This window comes from Bubalus kerabau, chromosome 1, assembly GCF_029407905.1.
Source record: "Bubalus kerabau isolate K-KA32 ecotype Philippines breed swamp buffalo chromosome 1, PCC_UOA_SB_1v2, whole genome shotgun sequence".
In the NCBI taxonomy this organism is placed as follows: Eukaryota; Metazoa; Chordata; class Mammalia; order Artiodactyla; family Bovidae; genus Bubalus; species Bubalus kerabau.
In genome coordinates this window covers 28,366,520-28,375,659 of record NC_073624.1, presented here as the reverse complement: position 1 = coordinate 28,375,659, position 9,140 = coordinate 28,366,520, and positions in this window count along the sequence as shown.

The window sequence follows — 9,140 nt, the reverse complement described above, 5'->3', positions numbered from 1 at the left end:
GAGAGAGTGGAGAACAGAGGAGCCTGGCATGCTGCAGACCATGGGGTTGCAAAGAGTCTGACGCAACTTAGCAACTGAATGACAACAACATCTCAAGCCTCCTTGTCCCACAACAGTATTTATGGATGTAACTTCAGTCAACTACAAATTGGCACTTGCCATTAGCACTTAATAAACTGTGGAAAATTCTGAAAGAGATGGGAATACCAGACCACCTGATCTGCCTCTTGAGAGATTTGTATGCAGGTCAGGAAGCAACAGTTAGAACTGGGCATGGAACAACAGACTGGTTCCAAATAGGAAAAGGAGTACCTCAAGGCTGTACATTGTCACCCTGTTTATTTAACCTATATGCAGAGTACATCATGAGAAACGCTGGACTGGAAGAAACACAAGCTGGAATCAAGATTGCCGGGAGAAATATCAATAACCTCAGATATGCAGATGATACCACCCTTATGGCAGAAAGTGAAGAGGAACTCAAAAGCCTCTTGATGAAAGTGAAAGTGGAGAGTGAAAAAGTTGGCTTAAAGCTCAACATTCAGAAAATGAAGATCATGGCATCCGGTACCACCACTTCATGGGAAATAGATGGGGAAACAGTTGAAACAGTGTCAGACTTTATTTTTCTGGGCTCCAAAATCACTGCAGGTGGTGACTGCAGCCATGAAATTAAAAGACGCTTACTCCTTGGAAGGAAAGTTATGACCCACCTTGATAGCATATTCAAAAGCAGAGACATTACTTTGCCAACAAAGGTTCGTCTAGTCAAGGCTATGGTTTTTCCTGTGGTCATGTATGGATGTGAGAGTTGGACTGTGAAGAAGGCTGAGTGCCGAAGAATTGATGCTTTTGAACTGTGGTGTTGGAGAAGACTCTTGAGAGTCCCTTGGACTGCAAGGAGATCCAACCAGTCCATTCTGAAGGAGATGAGCCCTGGGATTTCTTTGGAAGGAATGATGCTGAAGCTGAAACTCCAGTACTTTGGCCACCTCATGTGAAGAGTTGACTCATTGGAAAAGACTCTGATGCTGGGAGGGATTGGGGGCAAGAGGAGACGGGGATGACAGAGGATGAGATGGCTGGATGGCATCACTGACTCGATGGACATGAGTCTGAGTGAACTCCAGGAGTTGGTGATGGACAGGAAGGCCTGGCGTGCTGCAATTCATGGGGTCGCAAAGAGTCGGACACGACTGAGCAACTCATCTGAATCTGATCTGATCTGAATTGGCACTTATCATCTATCTATAAAAATTAAATAGGTGCTACTGCAGCTGCTGATTTTCAACACCTGCCAAGAAGAGTTCAGAGTGGAGCAGAAATGAGGCACTCTGGCTGGATGTGGGGACAGGTCGAGGTAGGGCAGGAGGTACTGGCAGAACAGGTCTTCAGATATGTATTTTCAGGAGGTGATTTTAGGAGCCCAATTCTTGTATCTTCTCATATCTAGAAAAACACGAAAATCCTTCATGGTGACATCTGCTCCTTGTGACTAAGAAAATTTCTGCAAAAAAAAATATGTGATTGATTGCATATACTCACGCTTCACCAAATCACGTGTATATTGACCGTTTACCCTGCTTCTTTACAACAGTTTCTTAGAGCTATCTGAGGTGATGTTTTCCCAGGCTGCAGTCCTCATTTTTCCCCAGATAAAACATAACTCACAACTCTCACATTCTGCATTTTTTTTTAAAGTCAACACTTCCATGGCTTTATTGAAACATGTTTAAGGATTTATGTTTTCCATCTATGTTACTTCTCATGTGCTCCTACCTCTTACACATTTACCACCTGCTGTGTGTAGCGTACTTCCTTTTTTTGACATCATTTTACCTCTTTTTGGCTGTAAAAGGTGCCCCCAAGACTAGCTGTCTTAAGATTTGATGGACAAATCCATATTCTATCAAAAAAGGAAGTAAGATTTACCAGTTTGCTCTAGGAAGCAGAAATTAATCACAGGCCCAGGAACACTTTCTACAGAAGTATATCAGGAGAAGAATCAGAAAGTCTAGCATGAGCAGACATTAGTGCTTCACTTGCATTGTCTGAGTCTTTTGAAAACTACATATATTTATTCTCTCTTGGTCAAGTACCCTGGAACTTGGCTATGACACTCACTGGAATAAGAATTTGAGATAATTCTGAATTCTTGTCAGGGGATTTTAATAGTACAAGTATTTAGAAGACTCTTTTCATTTATTAAGAGGTAAAATGGCTTTAATCTTATGGATAACACTACAGAAAAAGGTACAGAGAGCTATTGTTTAAATAATTCAATATGCAGAATTCCAGGTGAGCGGTTCTAACAAGTTTTTGAAATGATCACCCCACTCATCTGGTGCTCTAATTATAAAATGAATTCAAACTATTAATCAATCAGTGAATAAGTACTGAGTTCCTGCTATCAATAAATCATGTACAATTATTGCCTGTTATATATATGACATTGTCTATAATAATCAGCTATTTACTGTAAAGAATTAATTTAATAGACAGTTATGAAGTGAATACAGGGCACTTGGTTTGATGCTAAGATTTGAAACTAAGACGTGTGTATTAGTTGCTCAGTCATGTCCAAATCTTTGCGAGCCCATGGACCATAGCCTGCCAGATTCCTTTGTCCATGGAATTCTCCAGGCAAGAATACTGGAGCGGGTAGCCATTCTCTTCTCCAGGGCATCTTCCTGACCCAAGCATCAAACTTGGATCTCCTGCATTACAGGAAGATGCTTTACCATTTGAGCTACCAGGGAAGGCCCATGAAACTAAGATAAATGGCATCAAATAATTGTGCTCCAGGAGTTTGCAGTCGAGTAAAAACAGTGGCCAAAAGTAAGAAGCTGCTGCTAAACCAAAGGAAGAGGAATTTCAATTTAAAAATGAGAATGATAATTGGGGCATGATCTAGGGTAGTAATAGCTTCCCTTGTGGCTCAGCTCATAAAGAATCCGCCTACAATGCAGGAGACCTGGGTTCCATCCCTGGGTTGGGAAGATCCCCTGGAGAAGGAAAAGACTACCCATTCCAGTATTCTGGCCTGGAGAATTCCATGGACTGTATAGTTCATGGTGTCACAAAGAGTCGGACACGACTGAACTACTTTCACTCACTCACTCACTAGGGTAGTAATAGGAAAAAGGTTATGAAAGAATTTACACTTCTACTCATATCTGTTGCATGCCCTTAGATGAGTGAGGAAGAGAAAGAGTTATTTTTCAGCTTCTTTTAGTTTAGGTAAAGGGAAGGGTTCAAACTCTGAACCCTTCTGCTTACCACCATTTTAAGCCTATAATGAGATCTTTCAGGGAAACTCAATCCAAGGTTCAGGACAAGTAATTCCACAGTAAATATTAAAACAGTTTAAAAGGTCACTGATGTGGGGTGGGGAGAGCAAAGGTCATTCAGCAAAGAGTAGCTGCTACAACAAAGAAAAGGGATATCAAATCAGAACGATCTGGATGAATAAAGCATTAGAAATCTAATAGTTCTTGCCTTAAAAAAAAAAAAAAACACAGACAAATGAAAAATGTCAGAAAGTATTGCTATCACTGCTAGACTAGGTTTTGCATAAGTGGGAAGAAATCAGGTGCCCATCACTCATTTTGATTCTCTTGGAACTTTGTTTATTCTCTAATCCATGCAGTACCTGCCTCTGCAAATCTGAAACTAAGGATATAGACCGTTCTTGGATATTTCAGTAAATATACGTGAGAACATGTCTTAATATGAAGTGAAGCAAAAAGTGAAAGAAAAATAAGCAACATTCTAATCTTACAAAGATTATTTTAGAATTATAATACACTTTTTAAAGGTATTGTGTTGTTGTTGTTTAATCACTAAGTCATGTCCAACTCTTTTGAGACCCCATGGACTCTAGCCCACCAGACTCCTCTGTCCTTGGCATTTCCCAGGAAAGAATACTGGAGTGAGTTGCCATTTCCTTTTACAGGGGATCTTCCCTACCCAGGGATGGAACCCACATCTCCTGCATTGGCAGACATGTTCTCTACCACTGAGCCACCAGGAAAGCCCGTTTTAAAGGTATACTAGATTGTTCACCTCTCCCAGCAACCCTATAAGAGAGTTTTTATTTTTCCTATTTTATAGTCACTGAGGTCCAGAGGAGTTTGAAAATTGTGTTAACTTTTAAAATAAAATCTGAACCTAATACCTGCTGGAGTTAAAAGTAGCCACAAAAACAGAACTAAAAAATAATAAAACTCATGAAGCTAATCAAGAGAATATGCTAAAGGTTTAGGATAAACAAGTGGGTCAAAAGAGCAGAAAGGAATCTAGAAATAGAATCGCACTTAGTTGGTCAGTTGACTTTCAGGACATTGTGCACTGTGCCACATTCTTCAGTCCAGTCTGACTCTTTGTGATCCTATGGACTGTAGCCCGCCAGGCTCTTCTGTCCATGGGATTCTCCAGGCAAGAATACTAGAGTGGATTGCCATGTCCTCCTCCAGGGTATCTGCCCAACCCAGGAATGGAACCCACGTCTCTTGAGACTCCTGCATTGGCAGGTGGGTTCTTTACCACTAGTGCTAGATTTTCAGCAAAGCAATGCAATAGAGAAAGGAAAGTTTTCAATAAATGGAGCTGGAACAACTGGATAGCCATATGGAAAAAAAGGAACTTCAACCCCCAGCTCACACCATACATATAAAAATAATTCAAGATGGATCATAGACTTAAAAGCTAATACTATACTATAAAACTTCTAGAATAAGACATAGGAAAATATCTTCATGACCTAGGAGTTGACAAAGATTTCTTAGGCTAGACACAAAAAGCATTATTTGTAAGAGAAAAAAATTGATACACTGGAGTTTATCAAAATTAAGAATTCTGCTCATCAAATGATATCATTAAGGAAATGAATAGGGGACTTACCTGGCGATCCAGCGGTTAAGACTTCACCTTCCAATGTAGGGGATTTGAATTTGATCCGTGGTCAGGGAGCTAAGATCCCACATGACTTGCAGCCAAAAAAGCAAGACATAAAACAGAAGCAGTATTGTAACAAATTCAATAAAGACTTAAAAAAAAAAAAAAATGAGTAGGCAAGCCACAGTCTGGGAGAAAATAGTCTCAATACATTTATCTAACAAAGAACATGTATGCAAAATATATAAAGACTATCTCTAGCAGTAATTAGGAGATAAAATATATAATTAAAAACAGAGAAATTGCAAAAGTTTTGAACAGACACTTCACAAAAGAAGATATATGAATGGTTAAGAAACGTATGCAAAAGTATCCAATGGCATTAGTCTTAAGAGATATGCAGTCAAACCGCAGTGAGATATTTCTTCCCAAATATTAGAATGGCAACAGTTAAAAAGACAGATAAAATACTGATGAGGGTGTGAAGCTACTGGGATTCTCACATGTTGCCTGTGAGTGTAAAAATGGGGTATCCACACTAGGAAAACCATCTTGTAGGTTCCTATAAACAAAAACATAGGCTTAGGCTATGGTCCTAATCCAGGTGGGAGACCTGGGATTGATCCCTGGGTCAGGAAGATCCCCTGGAGAAGGAAATGGCAGCCCACTCCAGTATTCTTGCCTGGAGAATTCCATGGACAGAGGAGCCTGGCAGGCTACAGTCCATGGGGTCCAAAGAGTTGGACATTACTGAGAAACTAACATGCACACACATGTATATGATTGAATTTTGTGACTGGAGTTGTTGGAATTCTTTCTCTGGACCTATAGCAGGACCTAATGCAATATTTCCACTCTAAGGTATCACTCAAGAGAAATGAGGACATTTAGACACAAAGGGATTGCTTGAGAATGTCTTCACTGCTTTATTTGTAATTGCCCCAAACTGGAAAAACCTAAATGCCCATCAGCAGAAGAATGGGAAAATAAATTGTGTTATGTGTGGATAAAAACTCTGTGCTAAGTCACTTTAGTCATGTCCAACTCTTTGCAACCCTATGGACTGTAGCCTGCCAGGCTCCTCTGTCCATGGGATTATCCAGGCAAGAATACTGGAGTGGACTACCATTTCCTTCTCCAGGGGATCTTCCCAACCCAGGCCTCCCACATTGCAGGCAGATTCTTAACTGTCTGAGTCACCAGGGCCAACCCAAAATTTGCTAGTTCAACATTCCATATGTGTGTTAGTAATCATATACATACTTAGGTTAATTAAATCAAGCCCTTCAGGGTGGATAATATGTTGGATATAGATATTAAAATAAAACAAAAACCTGAATTCACAGAAGCAACCTGAAAATAGTCTCAAGTTTAGAGACCAAGCAATGGGCACCACTTGCTATGTCCATAATTGCTTTTATCTCTTTGACATCATAGAAGTTCTGTGATAACAATTACCAGGACATGCTAATAAAAGTTAACCATCATTTCTTATCATGGAGGCCCTTTAAAAAATATTAGAAGCTTCCATTGTGTTGAGAAAAGGCACTTGGCAAATCTTGTAGAAGCTTTTTTTTCTTCTGCCAAGCCCATTTAAAATTCTTCTTTTTCTCAGTTTTGATTTAGTAACTTTAGATCTCTGCATTATGTTGTGTTTTGCACAGAGCTATTGACTTCAGCTAAGGAACCGTGAACAGTAATTATTTTGCATGAATGAGTGCTGGTACACCATTGTCAGACAGGCACTTTGCAGTACCACTGGTTTCAAAATTTAGGACAGAACTGTCAAACAAGCAAATGCCTACACCAAAGACTTCTATTTTCAAGCTACAAGCATGAGTTCTATGATGTGCAATAATAGAGTGAATCTTTGCGTTCTCGTGAAAGCTCCTGATTTGACAGTCCTGGAAACGACAGCCTGTTCCTTTCTAGAACAGATATATCAATGGTAGCAAGAGTACAAATTTTCAAGCAGGGCTGAGGAATGACATGAGTGCAAGAAAAGGGAGACTTCAGCACTGAGATTATTCAATGTTATTAAGAAGTATTAGTTTTATGGTGAGCAGAGAACAATTTATCCTGAATTGAGAATATCTGATTTGGTTCGCTTCAGTGGACATCTTTCTAATCATTCCAGGAAACTTTTATGGACTTATCAATGTAAACCCACTAAAACTTTTTATCCTTGGAAATAATATGCATAATTCAAATATTTCTTGACATTTTACAAACCCCAGGAATGTAGTAAAGAATCTGCCTGCAATGCAGGAGACCTGGGTTCAATCCCTGGGTTTAGAAGATCCCCTGAAGAAGGGAATAGCAACCCATTCCAGTATTCTTACCTGGAGAATCCCATGGACAGAGGAGCCTGAGGGCTACAGTCCATGGGGTTGCAAAGAGTCAGACATGACTGAGAGACTTGTCACTTTCAAGAATTAAGCTTGTGACAGTAAATATTCATAGACAAGGGCATACATTTTATATAAATTAACGTATTTTGAGTTGGGCTGTAAAGAAGGCTGAGTGCTGAAGAATTGATGCTTTTGAACTGTGGTGTTGGAGAAGATTCTTCAGAGTCCCTTGGACTGCAAGGAGATCAACCCAGTCAATCCTAAAGGAAATCAGGCCTGATTATTCATTGGAAAGACATGCTGAGGCTGAAGCTCCAGTACTTTGGCCACCTGATGAAAACAGCTGACTCATTAGAAAAGATCCTGATGCTAAGAAAGATTGAGGGCAGGAGGAGAAGGGGATGACAGAGGGTGAGATGGTTGGATGGTATCACTTACTCAATGGTCTTGAGTTTAAGTAAGCTCCAGGAGATGGTGAAGCATAGGGAAACCTGGCATGCTGCAGTCTATGGGATCACAAAGAGTTGGAAACAACTGAGCAACTAAACAACAACAACCACCCTTTCAGTACAGCTAGGTATGACTGATAGGAGCATAAGGCCAACTAATTTCCTGTCATAAATTTAATTTTAATCACTTTAAATTTTTATAACACCTCATTTTTTTTCCTAGTGTCTTTTCTTCTACTGATAATTTGATTCTTCTTTTTCCTTTCTTTTTAATTAAAAAAATTTAATTGGAGATTAGTTGCTTTACAATATTGTGTTAGTTTTTGCCATACATCAACAGGAATCCACTGTAGATATCCATTTGTCCCCTTCCTGTTGAATTTCCCTCCCACCTCCCACCCCACCCTACCCCTCTGGGCTGTCACAGATTTCTGGATTTGAGCTCCCAGCATCATACAGCAAATTCTCACTGGCTATCCATTTTACATATGGTAATGTGGATGTCTCAATGTTACTCTTTCAATTTGTCCCTCCCTCTGCTTCCCCCACTCTGTCCACAAGTCTATTCTCTATGTCTGTGTCTCCATTGCTGCCCTGCAAACAGGTTCATCAGTACCATCTTTATTGATTCCATATATATGCATTAATATATGATATTTGTGTTTCTCTTTCTGACTTACTTCCCTCTGTGTAGTAGGTTCTAGGTTCATCCACCTCATTAGAACTGACTCAAATGTGTTCCTTTTTATGGCTGAGTAATACTGATCTGCCTCTTGAGAAATTTGTATGCAGGTCAGGAAACAACAGTTAGAACTGGACATGGAACAACAGACTGGTTCCAAATAGGAAAAGGAGTACATCAAGGCTGTATATTGTCACCCTGTTTATTTAACTTGTATGCAGAGTACATCATGAGAAATGCTGGACTGGAAGAAACACAAGCTGGAATCAAGATTGCCAGGAGAGATATCAATAACCTCAGATATGCAGATGACACCACCCTTATGGCAGAAAGTGAAGAGGAACTCAAAAGCCTCTTGATGAAAGTGAAAGTGAAGAGTGAAAAAGGTGGCTTAAAGCTCAACATTCAGAAAACAAAGATCATGGCATCCGGTCCCATCACTTCATGGGAAATAGATGGGGAAACAGTGTCAGACTTTATTTTTTTGGGCTCCAAAATCACTGCAGATGGTGACTGCAGCCATGAAATTAAAAGATGCTTACTCCTTGGAAGGAAAGTTATGACCAACCTAGATAGCATATTCGAAAGCAGAGACATTACTTTGCCAACAAAGGTTCGTCTAGTCAAGGCTATGGTTTTTCCTGTGGTCACGTATGGATGTGAGAGTTGGACTGTGAAGAAGGCTGAGTGCCGAAGAATTGATGCTTTTGAACTGTGGTGTTGGAGAAGACTCTTGAGAGTCCCTTGGACTGCAAGGAGATC